The sequence below is a fragment of the Lissotriton vulgaris genome, chromosome 4_1, assembly GCF_964263255.1.
Source record: "Lissotriton vulgaris chromosome 4_1, aLisVul1.2, whole genome shotgun sequence".
NCBI classification, from domain to species: Eukaryota; Metazoa; Chordata; class Amphibia; order Caudata; family Salamandridae; genus Lissotriton; species Lissotriton vulgaris.
This window is the reverse complement of record NC_141691.1, coordinates 616,989,554-617,001,452: the sequence shown is the minus strand read 5'-3', so window position 1 is coordinate 617,001,452 and position 11,899 is coordinate 616,989,554. Positions and strand designations below refer to the sequence as shown.

General features: G+C 43.7%; 1 protein-coding gene across 1 annotated transcript in view; it reads left to right on the top strand.

Annotated features, from left to right (window-relative positions):
- The first annotated feature begins 898 nt into the window (after positions 1-898).
- YAE1 (YAE1 maturation factor of ABCE1) overlaps positions 899-11,899 on the top strand; it is a 618,218-nt gene continuing 607,217 nt past the window's right edge. Inside the window, exon 1 of the mRNA XM_086964860.1 lies at positions 899-1,028. The gene's annotated coding sequence lies outside the window, so the exon portion shown is untranslated. The remainder of the gene's footprint in view (positions 1,029-11,899) is intronic.

The following is an 11,899-nucleotide window of genomic DNA, read 5'->3' as shown; positions in this document are numbered from 1 at the left end:
GATGCACATCTTGGCCATGACCAATGAAGTATCAAACAATCTCTTCAAATGACAGGTAATTGCTGGTTCTTGTGCAGTATAGTTCAGTAGGGTCAGTGCAGGAGAAAAGACTAGTGTCACTGTACTAGTGGTATTCATTTTATTCAATATCCTTCTCTGAAAGCACTCAAGGGAGTTATAGGACCATGTTGAATATATCATGTCCCCATTTGGTTCCTTGCATCTCCAACAGTCAATAATGTTAACCAGATTAGTAAGTCATTATTTATGAAGGGATCAGTGCTAGTCCTGTAAAAAAATTGAAAAGTTTAACTTAAATTGTGCTGCTTTTATATCTTTACAAATATGAATCCTGAGATACTTGAGAATATTCTTAGTCCATTTGAAGGGCTGTCCAAAAAACACTGGATAAGAGGGTTTATGAGTTTAGTAATAAGGCTTTTATAGAAATAGATGGGAACATTCAGCCATATCAAATACTTTCTCAGCATCTAGTGATACTGGTAGCCTACTATCTTGTACATGGTTGGCTTGCCGTATTTCGTCTGGAAAAGTTGCAATGTGGTCAGAATAGACCTGGTAAGAAACACCACCATTTACAAGCCTGCGTTTCTTAAGTTGCCTTCTCTTTCACACACAATGACGTTTGACATACATTTGCATGCGTGACAATGCAGGATAACATTCTCTGAATTGGCATTGCTTACATTTCCACTTTGTTGGTACATTATCACGACACCTTCAGCATTCAGTAAAAGGGGTAAAGTCACTGCGCAAATGTTATTTATTTGCGCAATGACGCTATCCGACTAGAATAAATAATTGCGGCCAGACAGGAGTTGCAATATGGTCACACGGTGTTTTTAATATAAATACACAACCACTTCCTTGTTTAGGCAGAGGAGCACTCGACTAATACCATGGGGTCACAACATACCAGAATTCCAGCTCAGCGGATTCAAGCGTAACAACAAGTGGGATGTCCAGCTCTACACGAAGATGGGCAGCCGGATGAAACTTACCGACAGGTAACAGTGAGTAAGTCTCCCCTGGCTGGGATTATGCATATCACCTACCCTAGGCAAGACTAGGTTAGGAAGCACTAGGTAGGAGTACAACTATACACAATACTTATATGGAAGCATATATTCACCGTCTTAGCGCACAGGTGGAAATATTCATGTTTTGCACTTTTTTTTGTGATGTTAATTATTCTAATCCGCTTCATTCTAATTATCACAGCGCACATATTTATGCAACAATCACAAAGCTTCAATAAATATTTAAAAATCTTGCTGAGTATTTCTAGTATACTTCTTTGGGCAAGCATGAGAGTCCAAACAAAAAAGTTCTAGATCCATTACCACAATCTCCTTGGAGGATCAGGGCTGTCATGTTCTAAGGCAGCACACACATTTGTTGCCCTGTGAGGTCAGGGGTACAGACGATGCACTATTGCTAACAGGGACATAGGCCAACATATCCTGAAAGTGTGCATGGAATAAGTCTGGCACAATCCTGATGTTTATGTTGTCAGACAAGCACAAAGTTTTACTGAGGAAGGTACAAGTCGTACGACAAAGTGTTTTCATTTTGGTGGCTGCAAGAGTGCCCTGAAACAAAGCCCTGTTGGTTTCTGTGGATAAGAAGCGGGATGAATTGCGTTAGACACTGCTCCAGTGCTGTTGCTGGGATCTTCATATCTGTATTAATAAAAAATATAGGCCCGTAATTTTGTAATGCCACAATGGCATGGATCTTTATCAGGCTTCAAGAGCACAGAAATAGTGGCTCTAATGAATTTTGTCTTCTCCCACTTTATTAAAAACCTTGCATAGCTAAGATGGAAGTTGCATGCCAGTGAGGCTCTCAATGCCCCTCACCGATTCGATCCAGGACCATCCTCACCTGACAGTGACCACCGATGGCTCCTTCTGTGGTTGCAGGAGCCTCTGGTGCTGAGGGGAGCCTGATTTGGCTGTAAAGACAACCCTGGAAGCGCTCTTCATAATGAATGCAGAATTAGCATATAATACACCCAAGATGACGGCTCACCCTAGATCCTAGTCTTCGCGACCCATCGCCCCTTCGGCCCTCTGTGGCAGCTGCTGTAGGTTAGGTTAACCAGTGGTGGAGGCGTGTGACGGCGGTGAAATGCTAGCCACTTTGGGCCTGTTCCTCCTGTCATAAGACCTGGCAGATTACGGGCCTGGATCATTTCGACCTACGTGGAGACAAGTGAGGAGCAGTGTGCTTACTGTATCTTTACCAAATCACTCCAGGGCCTAATTGAGGCTGATGACTGTGCAGAGGTGAGGTGAGCGGCAGATCCAGGAATGCAGGGGAAGGGCTGATAGTTCGGTTTCCTGTAGCCTCATTGGGGCCTCCTTGGTGGCAGCATACCTCTGGGCACAGTTGCAATTTGTCACCGGTAGACCATTTCTTGCTCTCCCGCTGCCCCCCTCCTGATGGCCTTGACCTGTTTGTTGATCCACCGAGATGCAGGTGGGCATTCTGTTGAGGGCCTGGTGGGTAGTTGGCAGGAGGTTCTGAAGACTGTTCAGGACACACCTACCCTCTGTGGTGCCCCCCACAGAACAGGGCCCTCTCCTGATACTGCATATGGACTGGACTCAAATGTATCTACCTGCCACAGGGCACTAAACCCGGCTCTCTCTGCCCCATGCATGGATTCACCTACTGAAAGACCCTGCTGTTTGGCTGCATAGCAAAGATGGGACCCTGGCTTTCAGGGGAGGGGTTCTGGAGGAGAGGAGGCCCAGCCTTTTGCCCCTGCAGACCCTCCTGACTTTTGAAACTTTCTGCTGGTGTCTGGCCGCTCCACTGGCAGTTTTGGCTGCTCGGTAAGGGCAAGCGGGCTGCTTGATTGTGGACACCGTATTCACTTGTTTTCTTCTAACATGCCCTTGGAGATGAGATGAGATGGGTCGTGACAGCCCCCACCCTCTGCACTGGCAGGCATAGATTAAAATGGACCAATACACCTGGCCTAACTTGGGCATGTGTGGAGCAACGGAGGCCTCTCCTCCAGTTACGGTTCCCTCAGATCAGGCAGACTAATATCTCGTCATTAAGACAATCCAGGATTACTGAACATCAAAGCTTTTGGGTGTATGGGTTTTATAGGTGCTCACATAGCCATAAGCACTAATTATCCGATCTAAACCAATTTTTTGGTGCATCCAAAGTTTTTGGGAAGAGAACACCCTACTCCCCTGACTTCAATAAAATTGAAGGCTACGAGAAACACTGGTTTTTGGAGCACACAAGCACAGGTAAAATGTCAATTGTGTAAAAGTCACAGAAAACACGAAGCAGAATATTTTAGCAATACAATGGAGCTCTTGTAATTCTTGTCTTTATTTTCAAAACTATTCCAATCCCTTGTGCCAACACGTTTCACCGTGGTCAAAAAACCTGCGGCTTCATCAGGGCTGGAAATATTACAGAATAACGCATACTATAATTTACAATTCGTATTCTTAAAATCATATTCTTAGAGCTCACAAAATGACAACCCAGTGCAAAGCAAAATACTCAAAAAGTGTGTCTGTACAGGTTTTAACCCGAATCCACATAAATTTGATTCTTAAGTTTAAGGCGAAGTCAAAATCAACATTATGGCTAAAGTTTAGCATATATATCAAAAGCCATCTTTGTCAACTTATTTTATAAAACACATAAGTGTGTGGCGATAGTGTGTACTATCAATTCCGAATATGACGACCCCAATGCCCAAAGTGTTGTTAGAACCTATAAAACCCATGTGTGGAGTAAAGTAAATAGATCGTGCATCTATTTAAAACCTGTACAGATGCACTTTTTGAGTATTTTGCTTTGCACTGGGTTGTAATTTTGTGAGCTCTAGGAACATGATTTTAAGAATACGAATTGTAAATTATAGTATGCGTTATTCTGTATTATTTCCAGCCCTGATGAAGCCGCAGGTTGTTTGACCACGGCGAAACGCGTTGGCACAAGGGATTGGAATCATTTTGAAAATAAAGACAAGAACTACAAGAGCTCCATTTTATTGCTATAATATTCTGCTTCGTGCTTTCTGTGACTTTTACACAATTGAAATTTTACCTGTGCTTGTGTGCTCCAAAAACCAGTGTTTATTAAAGAACATCAGTTAAAGCCAAAATAGGTGCAGTCCAACTAGATGTCTCTATGCTGCGCCATGATTTCTGCAATGTGGTTGGTCACATTATGGAAGTCAAAAGCTGAGTCTCTGCGGTAGAAGATGAGGTGGCCACTCTTCTGCTTCAGGTCTCCAACCTGCTCTCGGTGGTGGCGTCCCTGTAAGAATGGGCTGAGGACCTCGGAAACCGGTCATGGAGGAACAATTTGACATTTATTGGCTTCCTGGAAGGGATAGAAACATCTGGTGCAGATGATCTGCCAGAGAATTGGCTCCGGCCCTGGGTTCCCACTGACAAGATCTCTCAATGCTTCATGGGGGAGGGCACACCGTTCCTTGGCCAAGAAGCCACCCCTTGGGCTCCCTCATCCTATCATTACTCACATCCTCAACCACAGAGACCAAAAAGCCATTCTCCATGAAGCCCGACACCACCAGGACCTGTGTTTTCAGAACACCAAGATCATGATCTTTCGGAATTATACTTGCGCAGTCCACAATGCAGATGCTCCTTCGAGGTTTTCAAACAGAAGCTCTAGGCTCTCAACCTCTTCTAAATGTTCCTCTTCCCTGATCGACTGAAAGTAATCTTTAACTCTACGACCTATTTCTTCGATACCCTAGAGCATGTTTGGGATTGGGTGACAGGGCTACGGACGTGCAACATTTATGTGTCTTGAAGAACATGGTTACAAAGGTTGGGGGGAAGTCACCCCCAACCCTCTGCCTACACCACCCCCCACCCCGCCAGAGAAAAAGGTCCTGCTCCCAGAAAGCTCAACCTGGCCCAGAGAGGGGCCGTGAATCACAGAGTCCTCCCCGAGATGCTGGCATGAACGGGGGACCTGACTCTGAGGCCTTGTTCTCTGCTACTCCAAACCTTTTCACTACCTTGGATGGCAACCACGAGTCCCCGCCATGATGCCTGCAGCCTTGTGTGATCCTGAACAATCCTGGTAGTACAGTGCAAACTGTACTATATATGATGCGCCGGTCTGATAAGTATAATATCTGGAGAGTAGGGGGGGTCAAAAAGGGGCAAGCCTTTTTGTTTTCCTGTGAATATGCTAATCTCCAATTTGTGTCTGGCACCAGTATCCTTCTGCGGGGTAGTCTGAAACCTTAAAACCCAGGCCCTGCTTGACGTATAATATGTTTTGGGTGAGGGCGAAAAATACTTCAGGTTTGGATGTGTGGAGTGAAAGTGGGAGTTTTAGTTTAGCTATTGCTTCTGTTTTCTCTATACACACAATCACACAGTCACCACAGTCCTCAACCATGACCCTCACACACTGCACTCTACTGTCTTTACCAGTCCTATATTGGGCACCTCCATTTGGAACCTGGACCGCTCTCTTATGGGGTGATCACCGTGGCCAATCTCCCTCCTGCCTCTGATGGTTAAACTCCTATTGTGGTTTAGTGTAGTTCCTATATTACCAATAGGCTCTGCGCATTGGAATAACATATCCTATAGATGTGACGTAGGACTTATGTCTACTAGGTCTCTATCGAATATATTAGACTTAGTTGTGAGTGCCAGCTAGCTCAGAGGTCACTAGAAACTTTCTCGAATAAACAAAGGGATTAGTTTCTGACAACTACATAAACATGACAACTTTGTTTCTCCAAGAATAAAACTGATCTTCAGAGTCATGGAAACAATAGATAGATAATTTACTCAGTCAATCGTGCATGCTTCGTTTCATCAGAGGTGCAGAGAAATAGGGAGACGGGCATTTTCAATAAAAATGTTTATTGAACAGTCTTCTTTCTCAGACAAGTAAAATGAACTGCTACAATTGTAATACTGGTTGCAAAGTATAATGCGTACAGTAAGAAGAGTATTATAAAATAATACTGTAAAAGCATTGTATGGTTCCTAGACCATAGATAAATACATACATGAATAACAAAGGCTAAAACGTACACAACTGGTGCTTCTAAAATTGTCGCCTACCCCGATGTACCTAACCAAAGTCTAGTACGAGGGAAGAAGTAAGTGAGGTGTAGCATAGGTTTAGTTTTTCATTGCCAAGAATCTAACCAGTATTTCTCTTAGGGTCTTTTCAGCTCCGTACCTTGGTTTTAGAATGAAGGAAGTCTGGCATCTCTGTCTCGATTTCCCAACACCCCGCAAGGGGAGCGTAAAAACACTGGAGCTGGATTCTCAGCGAGAGAAAAGCAGCCTCTCTGTCAGTGCGTCAACGGGAGGGTCAGTTTCCTTCGGCACTTGCTGTAGCGAGCTGCATTGGGCAAGTAGATAGACGAGCTGCTCCAAACCACTGTGTGTTAGCTAGGGCAAGTGTAGGCATATTTATACCTTGAAGGTGCCTAGTTTGACGTAAAGTCGACATAATAATGTCATCGAAGAACCCCAAGGGAATGGTAGTTCTTTCAAAACGCCATGATTTCTAGGACAAATCAATATTCAAGTAAGGGGATGTCCCTGACTGCTGTAGCCAAGTTTTCCAAGAAATCGTTGTGGCTTTTTGGAACTAGTGGAAGTAGCCATGCCTGTATTTGGACTGGTTTGGTTATGTCTAAATATGTGTAGGATTTCTATGTCTGTATAAGGGCAATATGAATTATACCTATATAAGGGTATGAATCGCTAAATTTTGCTCGGATCCTAAAACGCCATACAACACCCACTCCACTTTATTATGTTCGATATTACTAAATTCTAAGCATTTATAGCATATCTATAGCATGATGTGTTATAAATCACTCCCAAAATACATAAAATGCATTTGAAATGGCTGTACACGAAAGATGAGCATTTGTGCTGTATGCATTTAAAAAAAAGAAATATTTCCATTCAAAGCATGTAGTGTGTCATGGAAAATGCTTATCAGAATGTGTCCCTCGCTCTTTTCCGCAAAGCCTTAAAGACCTGGCACTACACAGAAGCCTACCTATAGTCGACATCCGATATTACCTTTTATTCAGCTGTTCCACCTTATGCGCCTTGATGCCTTTGGGCTAAGTTTGCGCAATACAAATTTCACTTAATTCATTCAATCATGAAATTACATTTATGAAATGGCTCTTAAATACAGAAGAAAAACTCGAGACCATTCCATGACAGAATATACTGTTTAGGTTGCGGACAGGGTGAAATATTGTCTCTTGGAAGTGTTTAAAAGAATTCTTGTTCTCTAAGAATAGTTCTACTTTAAGCAGATTACTTTTTGCCCCAAAAAAGTTTTCAATTTCGGAAAAAGTCAAATTGCAGAAAAATAGAGTTCTTAAAGTTGGAAGTTTTGTTTTGAAAAGTGAAGGTCGAATACAGAATCCTAAAGAACGCTGTGTGTTAACTACAAAAGTAATTCTCGTTGTTTGGAGAAAACATAAAATCTAAGCTGGCAAAGAAATAGTCTACCACAGTAGGTGAAAGTTGGACCACTTGAAGTTATTGAAAGTTTGAAGTTATTGGTTTGTATAGCCCTGAATCACCTATGAGGGTATCTCGGTGCTTAGGACGGCAAAGAAGATCCAAGATAACCTAGAAAAGGTGGGTTTTCAGCAGCTTTCTGAACTGGAGCAGATTCTGACAATTACGTAGATGAAGCGGTAATTCATTAAGAAAACCGATAGCACAAAAATGTGAAGCATCGCCGTCAGCGTTAGCCATATTAGCAATGTTCGTCGGAGATAGAGGTGGTACCTGTGTGCCTGTCGATCCACGTACCTCATCGTCGGCAGATTGCGTCTGTAAGATCTCAATGAATGTAGTCATCAGGATTAATAGCCGCTGGGGACAACACGATGCATGGGCCGCTACCAAACCAAGCAGGGTATCAACATCCTTTGGCAGTACTGATGGAAGTGTTAGACAGACATCCAGCACGCATTCTTCTCCACATAGCAGGCATCGTAGAACGAGTAAGATGCAATCTTGCCAGATTGGTCAGAATGATAGGAACCATGTGGTATTCAGGTCTCTTAGACGAGCCAGGCCCAAGATCTGTATCATGCGCTCATGACACTTCATTGCCAGGAGAGTGTTCTCGATGGTAATCTGGGTGTCGTGGCTGAGCGGACTTGCCATATCGGAGCAGAAGGAACAAGAATAGTATTCCTGCTACGAATCCCAAAATGAGAGGCAGGCCGCCGAACACAGAGTGCACGAAGTTAGGAAAAATGCAGAGGACTGCTTCAAAAGGTGCTAACAGTCCTGAAAAACTGTCTTAAATACATGTACAATACCACTGGTATCAGACATGTTTAAGATACGACCTAACATTTCTACGAAATGTATTGGACAGTTTGTGGATAAAAGGGCATGTATCTCTGCAGAGAACCTTGCAAGTTGTTGTTCATACATCTCTTTGGACGAGGTCAGTGGCACAGTTTTTTGTAAAAGAATGGCTTTCATTCTGCTTAAAGTATCAATTCGAATAGAAGAGATGTTCAGTGAAGGCCATAGCGGCGACTCCCCGTCTGTCTTAGCTTTAGGAAACAATACTTGCATACAACAAGTGACCCTGGCTGACACTGTTACGAGATGAGCTATTCCTGACATCATTCCACAACAGCTGTGATCATTCAACATTATGTAGCTCCCGTTAGAAAGCTGCCTAAAAATTGGATCTATCCCTGCTGCTGGAGAACCTTGCAGGTGGCAAGATAAGTTGTTCGAAGAACCTTCACAGGCTTCATGTAAATTAATACCCTGGCATAAAAATGTACCGCTTAGTGCGCTTTTTCATTGTGTATCACTAAGAAATTCTTCTTTTATCCACTCCAACATTTGTGTGTGTACGATAATTCCCAGGTTGACTTTATGTATTCCCTACCCAACCTTTCATACACGGCAACTGGTATATGTTTCAAACAGTATTGAAAGTTGAAAATTGTGACAGGCAGAGTGATTATCCTGTGTATTATCCATTCTGTTGCAGGCTTTTCTGAAACAGTTAATGGTAATCTTTCCAGTTTTTCAATGCTCAGCACCATATAGTCTTCTCCTCTTTGTGCCAAAGTGATTTGTTTATCTGTAAGATTAAATACAGAAAACAATGACGTGGTGCTGATTAGACGCCATGGTACATATCCAGAACGACGATTTTCTAACGTCCAGCCTAAAAGCATTATAGAACGTAATTGTGACTGTCCATGCTGTAGCATGAGCAAGTCCTGTTCCATTATGTCAATGGCAGAGGATACTATGCTGTCCAAAGCATAAATTGTGGATTATAGTGTCGTTAACCCATTGTCAACTACAGAGAGTGCTTTCTCTAAATTAATACGATCGATTTCTCGTATTCTTCCTGCAGTCTCTGCCTGTTGCTTTCCAAGCTTCATTGTAAATGGCATATATACCTGCGTATATGAAACGTATATGACGTTGTTTTGCCGTACCTGATAAAAAGTCTCTTAAATCAACGCCATCTTTAAGTAAAGATAAGTGTTATTTAAACCTCTGAAAGTGTAGATTTTTGTAGCCACTCAAGGCACAGTTTTCCTACACTGTATGTTGTTACTATCCCTGGATGTTGTGTCTGGACATATCTTGGGTTCGGCTTAGTTACTGTAAACCCTTGTGTCTTGGTCAGGAATCTATCTTGACAGTTATTCGTGTCTGTGGGCCAGATTAATAATTTTTTCCATTCTGGATCAGTTCTGTGTTTTTAGAAGAATACATTTTACGTCGACCGCTCCCTCTGAAGTGTTTTTGCCATCATGTGTAGGTGTAGGTATGGACGGTTTGTTCAAATCTTTTATCTTGGCCAGGCCAAGGCAAGATGTCTGTTGAACAGAGTCATTCAAAAACATTATTTGTTCGGGGATAATGCAGGCTCGAAATAAAGCTTCTATTCCCTGCACTTGCCAGTCTTTTCAGCCCCAGAAAGTTTTAGTTTCTATGTTGTCACTCCAAAAGTCGAAACCAAACGAGGACAGCTGGGCATAAAAGGCTGCTGAATAAATTTGCTTTGTATTAGTCTTCTTAACATTTTTTTTTTTTAATTTTGGTAAACCTTTATTTACAACACAGTAGTACACAGCTATTCAGCCATACATCCCGGAGGCTAGGCAGCAAGGCATTATGCAGCTTGAATGGTGCACACAGAATAGAATGCAAATTCGTATAAGGTTTATTTTATTTTATATAAAAGAAAAAACAATGTAATAAAAAGAAGGCACTAGCTAGTGCAAGAAGGCAAGGCAAAAGAACATGAGTGCGACATCGCCCCGTTCCAGGGGAAGGCTGGGTCAGTATCTTGAGTAGTAGACCATACAAGCAAACCATGTAAATAGATAACGGGGGGGAAGGAAGGAAGGACAGTTGTACCTCAATCATTCGGCCGGAGTCAAGAGCTAAGGGGATAAGTGCTCCTCCAAGGGCGTTGTATCAGGCGGAAGGCAGATGTCACCCCTATACTCATTCCAGGGCCCCCAAATCTTATTCCATTTCTTGGGCCTACCTCTGGCAACATACACTGTCTTCTCCCGGAACATGCACCAGTTCATGTTAGTCTTCCACATCTCAACTGTTGGGGGCAAAGCCACTCCCCATTTCTGAGCAATGTCCCTCTTAGCTACCATGTTACCTAGAGTGACCCATTGAGTCTGTGAACTGTTATAATCCGTGGGGCCCCACACATTTAACAGGCAGCGCCGGGCTTCGGCCAGCAGGTCCACCCCGGTTACTTCACCCATCACTGCATGTATTCGCCTCCAATATGTAGCCACAGACCTGCACTCCCATATAATGTGCATGAAAGTCGCTTAGGAACCGCACCCTCGCCTACAGAGGCCATCCACCGAATGGCCCATGTGTATCAGTCTGAGGCCAGTAACATACACCCTATGCAGGATTTTCAATTGCACCCGCCTCAGTCTGGCCGGGATTGCCACCTCCTTTGGAGACGAGACCGCGCACTGCCAATCCTCGTCATCCAACTCAACTCCATCACGGATCCACTGATCTCGCACCCCCAGAAGAAGGTCAGCGTGGACATTAATCAATTTTTTATAGGTCAATGAGATAGCACTGTCGGGCATATGGCCGTCCAACAACCTATCCTCCAGCGGGGAAGATTCAGGGATCTTTCCACCCTCCGGCATTACTGCCAGGAGGGCATGTTTCAACAGGGCATATCTGAAAAATTCCGTTCCCCCCAACTGAAACTCCCTTTGTAACACTTCAAAGGATTTGACCTGCCCCTTAGCTATCATGTCTTCCACCCTGGAGATGCCTATCAAGTCCCAGCGGTCAAACCCCTTGGTATGCCACAGTTTGCCCAACAATTCAGAGTCATAAAGTGGAGTTGCCATCGTGAGTCTGCCTTTCCACCCCTGTGCCTTCGTCACTGCTCTCCAGATGTGAACCGCTGTCTTAGTGGGACTGTCAGGTCCCAGCTGATTTCAGATAGCGCTGTGCCAAGATTTAACTTGAAGGTCAGTGCAGGTTTCGTTCATTCACTCTCTGCCTGTAATTGGAGGCAGAGAGTAGCGCTATTTCGAGGCAGGGAATCATTTCCTGATTGTGCCATCGCTAGATTGCAATTGCGTTCTAGTTGTTGGCTCTGTCGGCCATTTCGTGCGCTCGTGCCTTTTACACGGCGCACTTCAACAGTCGTTTACCTGGCGGTAAGACGCATTTTCCTGAGTGCGTTTCTTCAGTACCGCATCTGTCCTTTCCTGTTCATTTCGGAACAGGAGTTCTTTGTGGAAGCCTTGCGGTTTCTGGCTCGATTCCTGGTGCGCTATTTCAGACTTTTTGTT